General features: G+C 40.6%; 1 protein-coding gene across 16 annotated transcripts in view; it reads left to right on the top strand.

The window, feature by feature from the left end:
* The window catches only part of R3HDM2 (R3H domain containing 2), a 162,806-nt gene that overhangs the window by 7,850 nt on the left and 139,026 nt on the right, over positions 1–15,930 (top strand). For 10 of the 16 annotated variants that reach the window (XM_081821915.1, XM_081821916.1, XM_081821914.1 and 7 more), the window contains exon 2: positions 13,953–14,132. The exons of 5 other annotated variants lie outside the window; for them this stretch is intronic. The gene's annotated coding sequence lies outside the window, so the exon portion shown is untranslated. Of the gene's footprint in view, positions 1–13,952; positions 14,133–15,930 lie in introns of those variants that run through there. One more of the 16 variants, XM_081821919.1, reaches the window with a different exon arrangement.

The following is a 15,930-nucleotide window of genomic DNA, read 5'->3' as shown; positions in this document are numbered from 1 at the left end:
GATTTAGTAGATTTGGGATGGGGTTTGTACTTTAACAAACATTACAAGTGTTTCTGATGTCTCTGGTCAGTTGTCTTGGATGACATTTAGAAAAACCTTGCTCTACACAGTCAGTCAGTCTCATACACTCTGATGGCTTCACTTAGCATCTATTACTATAAGCTGACAACTTGTGAATCTGTGTCTCCAGTTCTGATCTCTCATCTGAGCTCTAGGCTCATTTCTTCAGTGGTCTCTTCAATATCTCCATTTGATTGTTACCTAGCATCCCAGATTCAGCATGACTAAAGCAAAAATAATTTTTCCATGGAAATTTTTTCTTCTGAGTTCTTTTTTCTGTTAATGATACCACCTAGGTGCATAAGCCAAGAAACCTCGATGTTAAACTCGAGTCCTTACTCTTTAACACCCAGTAAGTAGACACTTACCTCTTTAGTCTGTCCTGAATCTTTCCATTTCTCTCCATCAGCATTGCCACTTTCTTAGTTCAGGAGACCATCCTCTCTCATCTGGATAACTGTGATGGGCTTTAACTGGCCTTCCTATCCTAGTCTTGCTCCTTCTAATCTTTCATTTAGTTCTGTACCCTTCAGCCAAAAGAAGACTAAAATCTATTATTTTTCTGCTGCTTATAACCTTTTTTTTTTTTAAAGATTTATTTATTTATTTATTTATTTGACAGAGAGAGACACAGCAAGAGAGGGAACACAAGCAGGGGGAGTGGGAGAGGGAGAAGCAGGCTTCCCGCAGAGCAGGGAGCCCGATGTGGGGCTCGATCCCAGGACCCTGGGACCATGACCTGAGCTGAAGGCAGACGCTTAATGACTGAGCCACCCAGGTGCCCCTGCTTATAACCTTTTAATGTCTTCTTTTTGCTCCCAGTACAAAGGTTGTTTTTGTTTTGTTTTGTTTTGATTTGTTTTAACCTGGGTGTTTTAACCTCACCTGCCTTATATTTTGCTGTCTTTCCTTTGCTTTCAGGCTTAGGTATCAGCTACAGATAAATTACTTGTTCTTTCACCCTCCCTGTTCTCTCACCTTGCTGCCTTGGATAAACCATTGTTTCCTCTGAATGCCTCTGTTCCCCAAAACAACAAAAACAAAAACCTTCACTGGTTTGGGTATCATGTTCTGGATCCCTTTCAAGGCATCCTAAACCTCTTATTTTTTCTGTCTGTTTTGAACCAGTTTCCACAAAGCTGGGTTCCCCTTTGTCTTTACCCTATCATATTTCTCTCTTTATATTCCATTCTGAGTTTCTGCTCACACTGAAGTTAAATTTGCTAGGATCGTGATCTCTCCTGTGCCAAAAGAGCTCTCTAAAACATGTGATTTTTGTCTTACTCCTCTACTAACTGTAAGGAAGAGAAGGAAAGAAAGAAACTAGTTGATTTGAGGCATATGTTCTAGAGGGGTATGTTCTAGATTGTGATTTTGCCAGTTTTGCCTCTCCTAGCTAATGCCATACCCAAGAGAGATCATTGTTTGAGTCTTGATTTGGACCAGAGCTATACTAAGGCCAGCAACTGAAACCCTGAACTAAGTTTTTACCCTTCTTGATTGTACCATCAAAGTGTTACCTTTCCTATTATCATAGTATCTTCAACCTTATATTACTTATACCCCTTTCCAATCTTTTTATTTTCCCTTCAGAGTTACTTGGTTTAAAATTTATTCTTTGTGTTTTACTCTCCATCCTGTCAGTATTTTTGATTATGAAGTCAAAATAGGGTTTTATACTTGCAGTATTTTCCCTTTATGGTAGTGCAGAAATATTTTTTCTTTTTTTCTTTTTTTTTTAAAGATTTTATTTATTTATTTGAGAGAGAGAGAGAGCACATGAGAAGGGGGAGGGTCAGAGGGAGAAGCAGACTCCCTGCTGAGCAGGGAGCCTGATGCGGGTCTCGATCTGGGGACTCCAGGATCATGACCTGAGCCGAAGGCAGTCGCCCAACCAACTGAGCCACCCAGGCGCCCTTTTCTTTCTTTTTGAATGAATGTAATGGCTGAAAAATTATGTATATTTGACCAGCAAGATAGGACTATTGAAAGAATACAGATTTGTTTGGTTTCTGTATAGGCTTTATGAGAAGTAAAATCAAAGTCACTGTTTAAAACTCTGAATTTTTAACCCTGTTTGAAGTTCTCTGATGCTTTTCTGAGTTTAATCTCAATAATTGCGCTGAATCAATGTCTTCATATGTAGAATGGAGTTGATGGTCTGCTTCCTTTTAGGGTAGAGGAAAACTTACTTTTGGAGGTATCTCTAATGGTTAGGTACAGTAATACTTTTTGATACATCTATTGATTTAAAATTTAAAATGTGCATCTGCCTTCGGTTCAGGTCATGATCTCAGGGTCCTGGGATTGAGTCCCGCGTCAGGTTCCCCACTCTGCCAGAGTCTGCTTCTCCCTCTCCTCCCCACTCATGCTCCCTCTCACTATCTCTGTCTCTCTCAAATAAATAAATAAAATCTTAAAAAAAAAAATGTGGACACTTGAGACTGAAGCTCCATTTAATGTATTCTTAAGCTAGCTTCAGTATTTTACTCCACCTATATTTAGCTAATAATACAGAAGAGGGGGGCACCTGGATGGCTCAGTCAGTTAAGCGGCTGCCTTTGGCTCAGGTCGTGATCCCAGGATCCTGGGAGCAAGCCCCACATCGGCCTTCCCTGCTCAGCAGGGAGTCTGCTCCTCCCTCTCTCTCTCTGGCCCTCCCCCCTGCTCATGCTCTCACATGCTCTCTCTCTCAAATGAATAAAAAAAAAAAATCTTAATACAGAAGAGGGACAAAGAGGTATCTGCAGATATTAATGAGCATACTTTCCATGTACCTGAGTTTTTATTTATGCCAGCTTGGTGGCCACAGTCAGCAAGCATAGCCTATCTCATAGAAGGACTGTCTGTATTAAATGTGATCAAATTACTAGTCTCTAATGTTCTCCAGTGCTGTTAAATAACACAACAGCATTGAAGTTAATGTTGGCTATGAGAAAACGTCGCTTTATTTCTGTGTGCTCTGTTATCTTCCTTTTTTTCCTTTGGAATTAACATTGCTTTCATAACTGCTTTTCTGTCTCTTGGTTGGGAAATGGCAGTTGTCTTTTCAACTTAGTTGACTGGCTGGATCCAGACATAGGATCTATTCAGGTCCATTATGTGTTCTAGGCCACAAAATTCTGTTTTCTCTGTTTCATTTTGTCCTTTATTGTTGACTTATGTTTTGCTCAATGCCCACAATAAGGGCATTCTGCCAAATGAGGCCCCCTGAAAAGATGATAGATTTTCAGTGCAGAATTACAGGGAGGGGACACCTGGGTGGCTCAGTCAGTTACGTGTCTGCCTTTGGCTCAGGTCATGATCTCAGGGTCCTAGGATTGAGTCCCATATCGGGCTTTCTGCTCAGTGGAGAGTCTGCTTCTCCCTCTCCCTCTGTGCTCTCCCTCTCTTTCTCTCTCTCAAATAAATAAATCTTTAAAAAAATTTTAGGGGCGCCTGGGTGGCTCAGTCGTTAAGCGTCTGCCTTGGGCTCAGGTCATGATCCCAGGGTCCTGGGATCGAGCCCCGCATCAGGCTCCCTGCTCCGCGGGAAGCCTGCTTCTCCCTCCCCCACTCCCTCTGCTTGTGTTCCCTCTGTCGCTGTGTCTCTCTCTGTCAAATAAATAAATAAAATCTTTAAAAAAAAATTTTAAAAAAGATAAGAATTACAGGGAGGGGGAGAAGGAAAAAAAGAAAAAAATAATAATTATAGGGACTCACTTGCCACTGTTTTGTTTTACCAACCCACCTTTTTTCACCTAACACAGGTTTAATCCTTTTATATAGGCTGCTTTGGTGTACTGCAAGCCTATCATATAGTATTAGCTTAGAAATCAGAGAACTATCTGTTTATTATTAGTTTTTCTTTAAAATAAGTGTCACCTGTATGTTTTCTTCCTAGAATGAGTCTCTGTTAGAAGATCTTCTCTTAGGGGCACCTGGGTGGCTCAGTCAGTTAAGCGTCTGCCTTCGGCTCAGGTCAAGATCCCAGGGTTCTGGGATCAAGCCCCACGTCAGGCTCTCTGCTCAGTGGCAGCCTGCTTCTCCCTGTCCCTGCTGCTTCCCCGGCTGGTACTCTCTCTCTGTCAAATAAATTAATAAAATCTTAAAAAAAAAAAATCTTCTCTTAGCTTCTGGTCCTTCTGTATTTTTTATAATAGAAAGAGGGATCTTCAAGTGAGCTTTATAAAACTGCTTCCAAATACCTAACATCAAGAAAATTTATGAAAAGACCAAATCATTCATTCACTCAGATATTTAAGTGCCTATTTGTTAGATATTGTGTTAATATGCCAAAGAAACTAAAAAAGGAAAAAAAAAAGTGACATTGTCCCTATCCTTAAGGGATTCGTGTTTTATTATAGATTACAAAAAAAATATAGTTAACCCTTGAACAACATAGGTGTTAGGGGTCCAACACCCCCCCAACACACAGTAAAAAATCCATGTTATTTATTAATTTTTTTTTTTAAGATTTCATTTATTTAAGAGAGAAAGAGAGAGAATGAGCAGGGGAGGGGGGAGCTGAGGGAGAAGCAGGCTCCCTGCTGAGCAGGGAGCCCAATATGCACTTGATCCCAGGACCCTAGAATCATGACCTGAGCTGAAGGCAGACGCTTAACCGACAGCCATCCAGGCGCTCCTTGAAGGACTTATTTTTTAAAAAGATCACTTGTGACAAATTGGGAACTGGATTGGAAAATATACTGGAATCAGGGAGTCCAGTTTAAGGGCAGTCAAAATAATCCAGATAAGACATAGGCTCTGAAGTGGTCCTGCAAGTGCACAGGCATGAAGAGATTCAAGAGATATTTAGCAGGTAGAACCAGTTAGACTTGGATGTGTGTGTGTGTGTGTGTGTGTGTGTGCACGCACACTCGAATGAGAGAGAGAGAGAATGAATAATGCTGAGAGGGATGAGGTCTTGTCCTAGCTTTTTGGGTTCCATACCAGGGTGGATGGTGACATCATTTATGAGTTAGGGAATACAGAAAGTTGTGTGTTTGGAAATAAAGGTGAGGTGTTTGGTTTTAGACTGGTTGAATTTGAGTACCTATGGAACCACATAAGAAGTTCCTGAAAGGAGGTTGGGTGTACCAGGTTGGAGTTGGAGAGAGAATTTGAGGCTGGAGAGACATTCGTGATTCAACAGTATACACACTGTAGTTGAAGTGATGGGTTGGGTCATCTAAGGATCATTTTGAAACTGAAAAGTTGAAGGCTGAGGAGAGAGTCTTGAAGAACACTGACAGTTAAAGGTGTGACTAGTGGCAGTGGAGTCTTGGAAGAAAATTGAGGAGGTGAGGAAGGTAAATGGAAAACCAATAAAATATGTGTGATATAGGACCTTAGAGAAGAGAGTTTGAAGGTGGAGAAAGGCAATCACGTCAAGTGGGGTAGAAAGGTCAAGTATGGTAAGGACAGAAAAGAACCTACTGGATTTCGCACTCAGGTCATGGGTGACATCAGTGAAAGGAAGGATCACTGGAGTGATGAGAGCAGAGCCCAAATTGCATTGGATTGAGGAATAAATAGGTGGGGAAAATAAAGGCAAATAAGCTGTTTTTCAAGATCATTACAACAGGTGGAGACAGAGAATAGTACTGAGGGATTGTGGGGTTCAAGGAAGAGTTTTTTTAAGATGAGAGACTTGATCATATTTATATGTTTGGGGAATGAGCAAGACAATAGAGAGTGGGGATAATGGAGTGAAGTCCTGGAGCATGTAGAGAAGATGAAATCCAGAACAGAGGTAGAATTGTTACCTTTTTTATTAAAATAGAAGGAAAAGGTCAAGAAAGGGGTGGGGACAGATGTTTGGTATCTGAACAAAAGAACTTGAAGGCTGTAGGGCCTTACTATTCTTTGTGATGTAGAAGACTTATCTTTTTGGGTTAGGGGCCTGAGTTAAGGAGGGTTATTAAAATAGGGGCCTTGAAAAAAAAATAGGGGCCTTGAAAAGAGAAGCCAAATTTGAATAGCTGTTGAGAGAATGGGAGGGATAGCTGACTATGGGTCTTATATGGCTAGGCAGGCAAAGGTGGGGGAGGTGGCGTGAGGGTGGGAAGGCATTTTAAGTAGATAGAATAGTCTGAGCAAAGACCTAGGAATATTAAAGAATAAGCTATGTATGGAGATACAGCACTATTTTGAATAGCTGGAGAGGATATATAGAGAGCCTGATTTTATGGTAGACCTTAAGAGCTATATTAAGGAATTTGAATATTTTGAGGCAAAGAGAAATCTCTGAAGATTTTTTTTAAGGATTTATTCATTTGAGAGAGAGAGAGAGGGAGAGCATACGAGCGGGGGGAGGGGCAGAGGGAGAGAATCTTCAAGCAGACTCCCTGTGCGCAGAGCCTGACTTGGGGCTGATCCCACAACCCATGAGATCATGACCTGAGCTGACGCTAAGAGTCGGATGCTCAACCGACTGACCCACCCAGGCGTCCTGGAAGATTTTAGTCATAAAAATGTTTGTTTTTTAAGAGTAACTCTGATAGCAATTTGGAGAAATATTTATAGGGGATATAGAGTAGAGGGGGAGACACTGGTTAGGAGGCTGGTGTAGTAGTCCACGCAGAAGAAGTTGAAATCCAGATAGACCAGGATATGCTGGGTAAGAAACAAACCCCCACTCTCAGTAGCTTGAAACAACAGTTTATTTCTCATTTGTGCTACATGTCCATCAGGGGTAGGTCAGAGACTTTTAGTTATTCAGGGATAGAGGCCAATAGAGCAGGTACTGTTAGGAACATAGCTGGCTGCTCTGTGGGAGGCAAAAAAGAGCTCTGGGGGTCTTGCCCCATTAACTAAATTCTTTGCCCAGAAGTGATAGAAGCAGAGAAGAGGGGATAGGAGCTGAGAAGATCAGATGGATCAAGGAGATGGTGCTAAAATTTGGAAATTGGTTAAATGTGGGAGGAGAGGAAAGGAATTGTGAATAAATGACTCTCAGTTTGTCTTAGGTGAATGGATGGTATTGTTAATTGAAATAAGAAAGGGGTAGGTTTTGGGAACACCTAAATATATAAAGCAAATATTAACAGAGAAAGGGAGAAATAGCAATACAATAATAGGGAACTTTATTTTTTTTTAAGATTTTATTTATTTATCTGACAGAGAGAGACACAGCAAGAGAGGGAACACAAGCAGGGAGAGTGACAGAGGAAGAAGCAGGCTCCGGGAGCCCGATGTGGGGCTCGATCCCAGGACCCTGAGATCATGACCCGAGCCGAAGGCAGACACTTAATGACTGAGCCACCCAGGCGCCCCAATAGGGGACTTTAATATCCCACTTTTATCAAGGGATAGAGCATCCAAACAGAAAATCAATAAGGAAACATTCCCTTAAGTGACATGTTAGAACAGATGGACTTAACAGATATACACAGAACATTCCATCCAAAATCAAGAGAAAAAACATTCTTCTGAAGTACTCACAGAATATTCTTAGGATAGATATGTTAAGCCACAAAACAAGTCTTAATAAATTTAAGAAGATAGAAATCATATCAAGAATCTTTCCCAGCTACAATGGTATGAAACTAGAAATCAATTACAAGAAAACTGGGAGGGGCACCTGGGTGGCTCAGTCGGTTAAGTGTCTGCCTTCGGCTCAGGTCATGGTCCCAGGGTCCTGGGATTGAGCCCTGCGTTGGGCTCCCTGCTCAGTGAAGAGCCTCCTCCTCCCTCTCCCTCTGTTGCTCCCCCTGCTTGTGCGCTTGCGCATGCTCTCCCTCTCTCTCTCTGTCAAATAAATAAAATCTTTAAAAAAAAAAAAGAAAACTGGGAAATTCACAAATATGTAGAGGTTGAACAACATGCTATTTATTGAACAACCATTGGGTCAGAGAAGAAATCAAGAAAAACAAAAAAAAACCCAGAGACAAATGAAAATGGAAATACAGTACACAAAATACTACACCTATGGGATGCAGCAAAAGCAGTTCTAAAATGGAAGTTGATAGTGAGAAATGCCTACATTAAGAAACAAGAGAGATGTCAAATAACTAACTTTATACCTCAAGAAACTAGAAAAAGGATAACCCTCTCGGGTCCCCTCCCTCTTTGGGAGCTTTGTACTATCACTTTACTATTGCTCAATAAACTTTGCTGCCCACCAAAAGGAAAAAAAAAAAAAGGAAACTAGAAAAAGAAGAATTAAGCCCAAAGTTAGTGGAAGGAAGGAAATAACAGAGATCAGAGCAGAAATAAATGAAATAGAGACTAAAAAAGATGATAGAAAAGATCAATGAAACAAAGAGCTGGTTGTTTGAAAAGATAAAATAGACAAACCTTTAGTTAGGCTTGCCAAGAAGAAAAGAGAGAAGACTCAAAATCAGAAGTAAAAGAGAAGACGTTACAACCGATACTACAAAAAAATAAAGGATCCTAAGAAATACTACAAACAATTATATTCCAACAAATTGGACAACCTAGAAGAAATGGATAAATTCCTAGAAACATACAACCTAACAAGACAATCATGAAATAAAATCTGAACAGACCCATTACTGGTAAGGAGGTTGAACCAGTAATCAAAAACCTCCCAAGAAACAAAAGTCCAGGACCAGATGGTGTCACTGGTGAATTCTGTGAAACAGTTAAAGAAGAATTAATACCAATCTTTCTCAAACTATTCAAAAAAATAGGAGGGAACACTTCCAAACTTATTTTCAGAGGCTAGCATAACCCTGATACCAAAGCCAGACAGTGGAAGTATAAGAAAAGAAAATTACAAGTCAGTATCCCCAATGAACATGTATGCAGAAATCCTCAACAAAATATTAGCAAACTGAATTCAACAATACATTAAAAGGATTATATACCGTAATCAAGTTGGATTTATTCCAGGGATGCAAGAAAGGTTCAACATCTGCAAATCAGTCAGTGTGATATACCACTTTAACAAAATGAAAGCTAAGAAACATGATCATCTAAATAAATGCAGAGAAAGCATTTGACAAAGTTTGACATCCATTTATGATAAAAACTCAAAGTGGATACAGAGAGAATGCACCTCAACATAATGAAGACCATATATTACAAGCCCACAGCTTATACTGAACAGTGAATAGCTAAAAGCTTTTCTTTGCCACCTTTTAATTTTTATTTATTTAATTTTTAAAAGATTTTATTTATTTGTCAGAGAATGAGAGAGAGAGACAGCAAGCAGGGGGAGCAGCAGGTAGAGGGAGAAGCAGGCTCCCCGCTGAGCAAGGAGCCCAATGTGGGATTCGATCCCAAGACCCTGGGATCATGACCTGAGCCGAAGGCAGATGCCTAACCAATTGCACCACCCAGGCATCCCTATTTCTTTTTGTTTTAAAGATTTTATTTATTTTAGATTGAGCGAGCAGGGGAAAGAGCAGAGGGGGAGAGAATGAGAATCTGAAGCAGACTGAGCACGGAGTGCGGCGCAGGGCTGGATCCCATGACTGCGAGATCACGATCTGAGCTGAAACCCGGAGTCCGATGCTTAACCGACTGTGTGCCTTCTTTGCCACTTTATTCAGCATAGTATTAGAAGTTCTAAGTAGAGCAGTTGAGCAAGAAAAAGAAATAAATGGCATCCAAATCAGAAAGGAAGAAGTAAAACTATCACTTTCTGCATATGACATTTTATGTAGAAGACCTTAAACACCAAAAAAAAGTTAGAATTAGTAAATGCATTCAGTAAAGTTGCAGGATACAAAATCAATATACAAAAGTCAGTTGTGTTTCTAAATACTAATAATGAACTATCAGAAAGATACTAAGAAAATAGTCTTATTTACAATTGCATCAAAATAATAAAATACTTAGGAATAGGGGTGCCTGGGTGGCTCCGTCATTAAGCATCTGTCTTTGGCTCAGGTCATGATCCCAGGGTCCTGGGATCGGGCCCATGTCGGGCTCCCTGCCCCATGGGAAGCCTGCTTCTCCCTCTCTCACTCCCCCTGCTTGTGTTCCCTCTCTCACTGTGTCTCTCTCTGTCAAATAAATAAATAAAATCATTTAAAAACCTAGGAATAAATTTAACGAAGGAGGTGAAAGACCACTGAAAATTCTAAGACATTGATGAAATAAATTGAAGATACAAATAAATGGAAAGATGGTCTATGCTCATGGATTGGAAGAATTAATATTAAACTGTCCATACTACCCAAAGCAATCTGTAGATTCAGTGTAATCCCTATCCCGATTCCAATGGCATTTTTCACAGAAGACAGACAATCCTAAAATTTGTACATAACCACAAAAGACCCTGAATAGCCAAAGAAGTCTTGAGAAAGAGGACCAAAACTGGACACATCACATTTCTTGACTTCACTATATTACTATATTATAATATTCAAAACTGTGTGGTAATGGCATGAAAACAGATAACATAGATTGATGGAACAGAATAGAGAGCCCAGAAACAAACCCAGGCATATATGGCCAGTTAATTTGTGATGAAGCAGCCAAGAATATACAACGGGGAAAGGATAGTCTCTTCAATAAATGGGGTTGGGTAGACTGGACAACTATCTTACATTATCCCTAAAAATTAAAAAATGAATTAAAGACTTGGAAACAGACTTGAAGCCATGAAACTCTTAGAGGAAAACATTGGCAGTAAGCTCCTTGACATCTGTATTTGTGATGATTTTTTTGAATTTGACACCAAAAACAAAGGTAACAGCAAAAATATACAAGTGGAACTACATCAAACCAAAAAGCTTTTGCACGGGGGTGGGGGGGTGCCTGGCTGGCTCAGTCAATAGAGCATCTGACTCTCCAGGTCATGAGATTGAGCACCATGTTGGGCATAGAAATTATTTTAAAAATAATTAAAAAGGGGCACCTGGGTGGCTCAGTCATTAAGTGTCTGTCTTTGGCTCAGGTCATGATCCCAGGGTCCTGGGATCAAGCCCCGCATCGGGCTCCCTGCTCCGCGGGAGGCCTGCTTCTCCCTCTGCCACTCCCCCTGCTTGTGTTCCCTCTCTTGCTGTGTCTCTCTCTGTCAAATAAATAAATAAAATCTTTAAAAAAATAATTAAAAAAATAAAAAGCCTTTGCACAGCAAGGGAAACTGTCAACAAAATGAACAAATAACCTGAATGGGAGAAAAATTTTGTAAATCCTATATCCAATAAGGGGTTAATATCCTTAAATATATGAAGAATTCATATAACTCAATAGAAAAAACACAATGTGATTTAAAAATGGGCAGAAGAACTGAACAGACCTTTTTTTTTAAAGGAGATGCACAGATGGCCAGTATGTACATGACAAGGTGCTCAACATCATTAATCATCAGGGGAATGCAAATCAAAATCACAGATATCACTTCATACTATAGTTAAAATGGCTGTGGTCAAAAAGATAAGCTAACAAGTGTTGACTAGGATGTGGAGAAAAGGGAACTCTTTTTTTTTTTTTAGAGTGTGTGCGAAGGGCAGGGGGAGGGGCAGAGGGAGAGAGAGAGGCAGATTCCCCACTGAGCAGGGAGCCCACTGGGGGGATCGATCCCAGGACCCTGAGATCATGATCTGAGCCGGAGGCAGACGCTTAACCAACTGAGCCACCAAGGGACCCCCACCCCCAAATTTCTTAAGCAAATATTGCTTAAAGTTGTTTTCCTATATCACCACAATAGTATTATAAAACTCATTATCACATTCAAAATATTTTAGTGATACTATAATTATGTATAGTCTATACTCAAATTTCCTCAATTATCTCAACAATTGAGATATTGCTATAGCTTTCCTTCCTTCCAATCCTGGATTTATTCAAGGGTCGTGTGTTGGCATTTAACGGTCATTTATTCCCCAGTCTTTTAATTCAGAGCAGTTCTCTTCCTCCTTTTTTTGTTTTTCATGTAATTGATATTTTTGTAGAGTCCAGGGTAGTTATGTTGAAGAATGTTTTACAATTTGAATTTGTCATGATTAGATTTAGGTTAAACATTTTTGACGAGAAGATGTTGTATGTGTCTCTGTGTACATAATGTCCCTTTGTCCCATTGTTGGTGATAAAAAGTTTGATAACTTAGTTAAGTTGATGTCAGCTGCATTTCTTCTTTGTAAAGGTACTTTTTTCCCTTTGTAATTAAGAAACAGTCTGTGGGATACTTTTAAAAATGTGTGACTTTTCTGTTCCTTAATGTTTTACCCAGTGGTATTAACATGCACTTATGATGCTTGCCTATATTGGTTATGACATTGGTGGTTGGAAAATGTTGATTCTCTCATTTACTTCTACATTTTCTAGTTGGTGGTGTTCTAAAAAGAAGAGCTTTACTTTTCCTCCCTCTTTTTTTGTTTTTGAGGATCACTGTAGATTGAGTATTTTAAAAGAATCCATTATGTTAAAATTCACTGCTGTCAAAAATATTGACAATATTAAGTATTAAAAATACAGTGGGGCACCTGACTGGCTTGGTCAGAAGTGTGAGCAACTCTTAATCTTGGGGTTGTGAGTTTGAGCCCCGCATTGGGTGTAGAGATTACGAAAATAAATAAACTTAAAAAAATAGCAGTTGTAAATTTGGTCAGTGGGAGCCCCATCAAACTGACTCCTGTGTCCTTTTGACATGACCCAGGCAGGCTTTGAGGACTTCCTTACACTCTGGCACTACAAGGTGTTTTGGGCTCACTTTGTACTTCACTTGCTTCAGAACTGGAATCAATCATTTCTGCAAGGAACCCTGATTCCTTTAGTGGCAAATGATTCCTTAAAAGGGGAATGGCTTCCTTTTCTTAATTATCCTTTGCTATCTTTGTGGTATCAGTTCTTTCTTTTTTTTTTTTTTTAAGATTTTATTTATTTGTTTGACAGAGACACAGCAAGAGAGGGAACACAAGCAGGGGGAGTGGGAGAGGGAGAAGCAGGCTTCCCGCTGAGCAGGGAGCCCGATGCGGGGCTCGATCCCAGGACCCCCGGGATCATGACCCAAGCCGAAGGCAGACACTTAACGACTGAGCCACCCAGGCGCCCCATCAGTTATTTCCAGTAAAAAAAAAAATTGGATTCCAGATCTGAGACCCTTCTGTGTCTTCCCAAATGTACCTGATAATAAAGTGTCTAAACTCAGATTGAAGTCTGTTAGAGGCAGATCTGATGATTTGCCATGGGAGGCAAGGTATTGTGCAGAAAATTGGCATTGTTTTTTTTTTTTCCTAACTTGGTGTGAAGGTGAAAATAAGTTTTCATATCCTTCTTACTCTTTTTTTTTTTTTTTTTAAAGATTTTTATTTATTTATTTGAGACAGAGAGAATGAGAGAGAGAGAGCACATGAGAGGGGGGAGGGTCAGAGGGAGAAGCAGGCACCCTGCCGAGCAGGGAGCCCGATGCGGGACTCGATCCAGGGACTCCAGGATCATGACCTGAGCCGAAGGCAGTCGCTTAACCAACTGAGCCACCCAGGCGCCCCCATATCCTTTTTACTCTTATGTAATCCAGATCTTTTCTTCCTGTAGTTCAGCCACTTAAAAGTTGTTTCCCTTTTTGTATCTTCTGTTGTCTGAATTAAAATGTCCTTGGATAGGAAAACTCCAAACCAGGCCTTTCATACTTAGTGCTTTGAACCTGAACTTTGCATTCACCTGTATATATATATATATTTTTTTTTTTTTTTTAAAGATTTTATTTATTTATTTGAGACAGAGAGAATGAGAGACAGAGAGCATGAGAGGGAGGAGGGTCAGAGGTTGAAGCAGACTCCCTGCCGAGCAGGGAGCCCGATGCGGGACTCCATCCCGGGACTCCAGGATCATGACCTGAGCCGAAGGCAGTCGCTTAACCAACTGAGCCACCCAGGCGCCCTCACCTGTATATATATTTTACAATTGGACTTTGAGTACAGTCTAGGAAAACTGACATGGTTAGGGTATTTATTATATTGAATATTTAAAAAAAATTTTTGTTTATCTGTCAGAGAGAGAGAGAGCACAAGCAGGGCGGGAGCGACAGGCAGAGGGAGAAGCAGGCTCCCCACTGAGCAAGGAGCCCGATGCGGGGCTCCATCCCAGGGCCCTGAGACCACAACCGGAGCTGAAGGCAGACGCCCAACAGACTGAGCCACCCAGGTGCCCCTGTATTGAACATTTCTTTTGGGGTATGGTTCTGTGGCTCCTTATGAGGTCTGATGTTTTAGAGAATCCAAAATAGCCTTAGAATTGGGATCTAGTGTGCCCTTATCACTTATGGTCCAACAACTTGAGAACATCCTGCTCTAGGACTCTACGTGAAATGGGATATGTCAGTGAAGGTAAAACCCATTAAACCTATCTATATGTTCCATTGATGTGGAAACAAATAAGCTGTAAGGAAAGTGATGATGTGCTATTAATATGTTCTGTTGAAATATTTAAAATCCCATTTTCCTTGTGGAGGAAATACAGCCTGTTTTGGGGAGGGAGGGGGGTGTAGGTCATGTCCAGAAGTTACAGATAATATTTTTTTTTTTTAAGATTTTTTTTTTTTTTTTTTAATTTGACAGAGAGAGACACAGCGAGAGAGGGAACACAAGCAGGGGGGAGTGGGAGAGGGAGAAGCAGGCTTCCCGCCGAGCAGGGAGCCCGTTGCGGGGCTCGATCCCAGGACTCTGGGATCGTGACCTGAGCCGAAGGCAGACGCTTAACGACTGAGCCACCCAGGCACCCCTACAGATAATATTTTAATTAACACCATTACGAACCTATCAGTGATTATATGGCTTATATATTTATTCTTTTATGCGGATGACTGCTCTAAGATTACTTAAGAAATTAGCTGCCTGGCAACATAAAAGTTCAGATATTAAAATGAATTGCCTTCCAACTATTTCTATTACTTGTCTAAATTTAGAACCATGTAGAGCTCCTGCAGAATTGAAATCTCTGGGGATTTTAATAGTCAAGACAGACAGTATTCAGCTTTTCGGAGTAAAGAAGAGGAAAGGTAGCTTCAAATTAATTTTTGCACTGTCACTCAGACTACTTAATTAAGACACAGAGTCCAGTGAAAAGTCAGGACTGTTCTGAGAATTTTGACTGTTGCTGAAAACTTTAGTCTAGGCTCTGGGTGTGGAAGGGATAATTTTTCCCCCTCCTAGCTGAATTGCTGGAGCTACTCACTATTCTTTCCTTACTGTCTCCCAAATTACGCTTGATAAGTACAGTTCTTAAACTTTACCTGGATGGATGGGGCATTACGTCTGAGCTAGAGATCAGGTGAGCGTTATATTTAGGTATTTGCAGGTGAATTTTAGGGCATGGAATTGTTTTGCATGTGTGTGAATTCAGAATTTTTTTTTTAAGATTTTATTTATTTATTTGACATAGCGAGAGAGAGCACAAGCAGGAGGAGCAGCAGAGGGAGAAACAGGCGCCCAGCTGAGCAGGGAGCCCAATGCGGGACTCGATCCCAGGACACTGGGATCGTGACCTGAGCCGAAGGCAGACGCTTAACCTACTGAGACACCCAGGCATCCGTGTGGGATATTTTTTTTTATAATTTTATTTTATTATGTTATGTTAGTCACCATACATTACATCATTAGTTTTTGATGTAGTGTTCCATGATTCATTGTTTGCATATAGCACCCAGTGCTCCATGCAATACGTGCCCTCTTTAATACCCATCACCAGGCTAACCCATCCCCCCAGCCCCCTCCCCTCTAAAACCCTCAGTTTGTTTCTCAGAGTCCATAGTCTCATGGTTTGTCTCCCCCTCCGATTTCCCCCACTTCATTTTTCCCTTCCTACTATCTTCTTCTTTTTTTTTTTTTTAACATATAATGTATTATTTGTTTCAAAGGTACAGGTCTGTGGTTCATCAGTCTTATGCAATTCACAGTGCTCACCATAGCACATACCCTCCCCAATGTCCATCACCCAGTTACCCCATCCCTCCCACCCCCCTCCACTCCAGCA

The sequence above is a fragment of the Leptonychotes weddellii genome, chromosome 5 (genome assembly GCF_054177405.1).
Source record: "Leptonychotes weddellii isolate Sample4059 chromosome 5, ASM5417740v2, whole genome shotgun sequence".
In the NCBI taxonomy this organism is placed as follows: Eukaryota; Metazoa; Chordata; class Mammalia; order Carnivora; family Phocidae; genus Leptonychotes; species Leptonychotes weddellii.
This window is presented reverse-complemented; position numbering and strand designations above follow the sequence as displayed.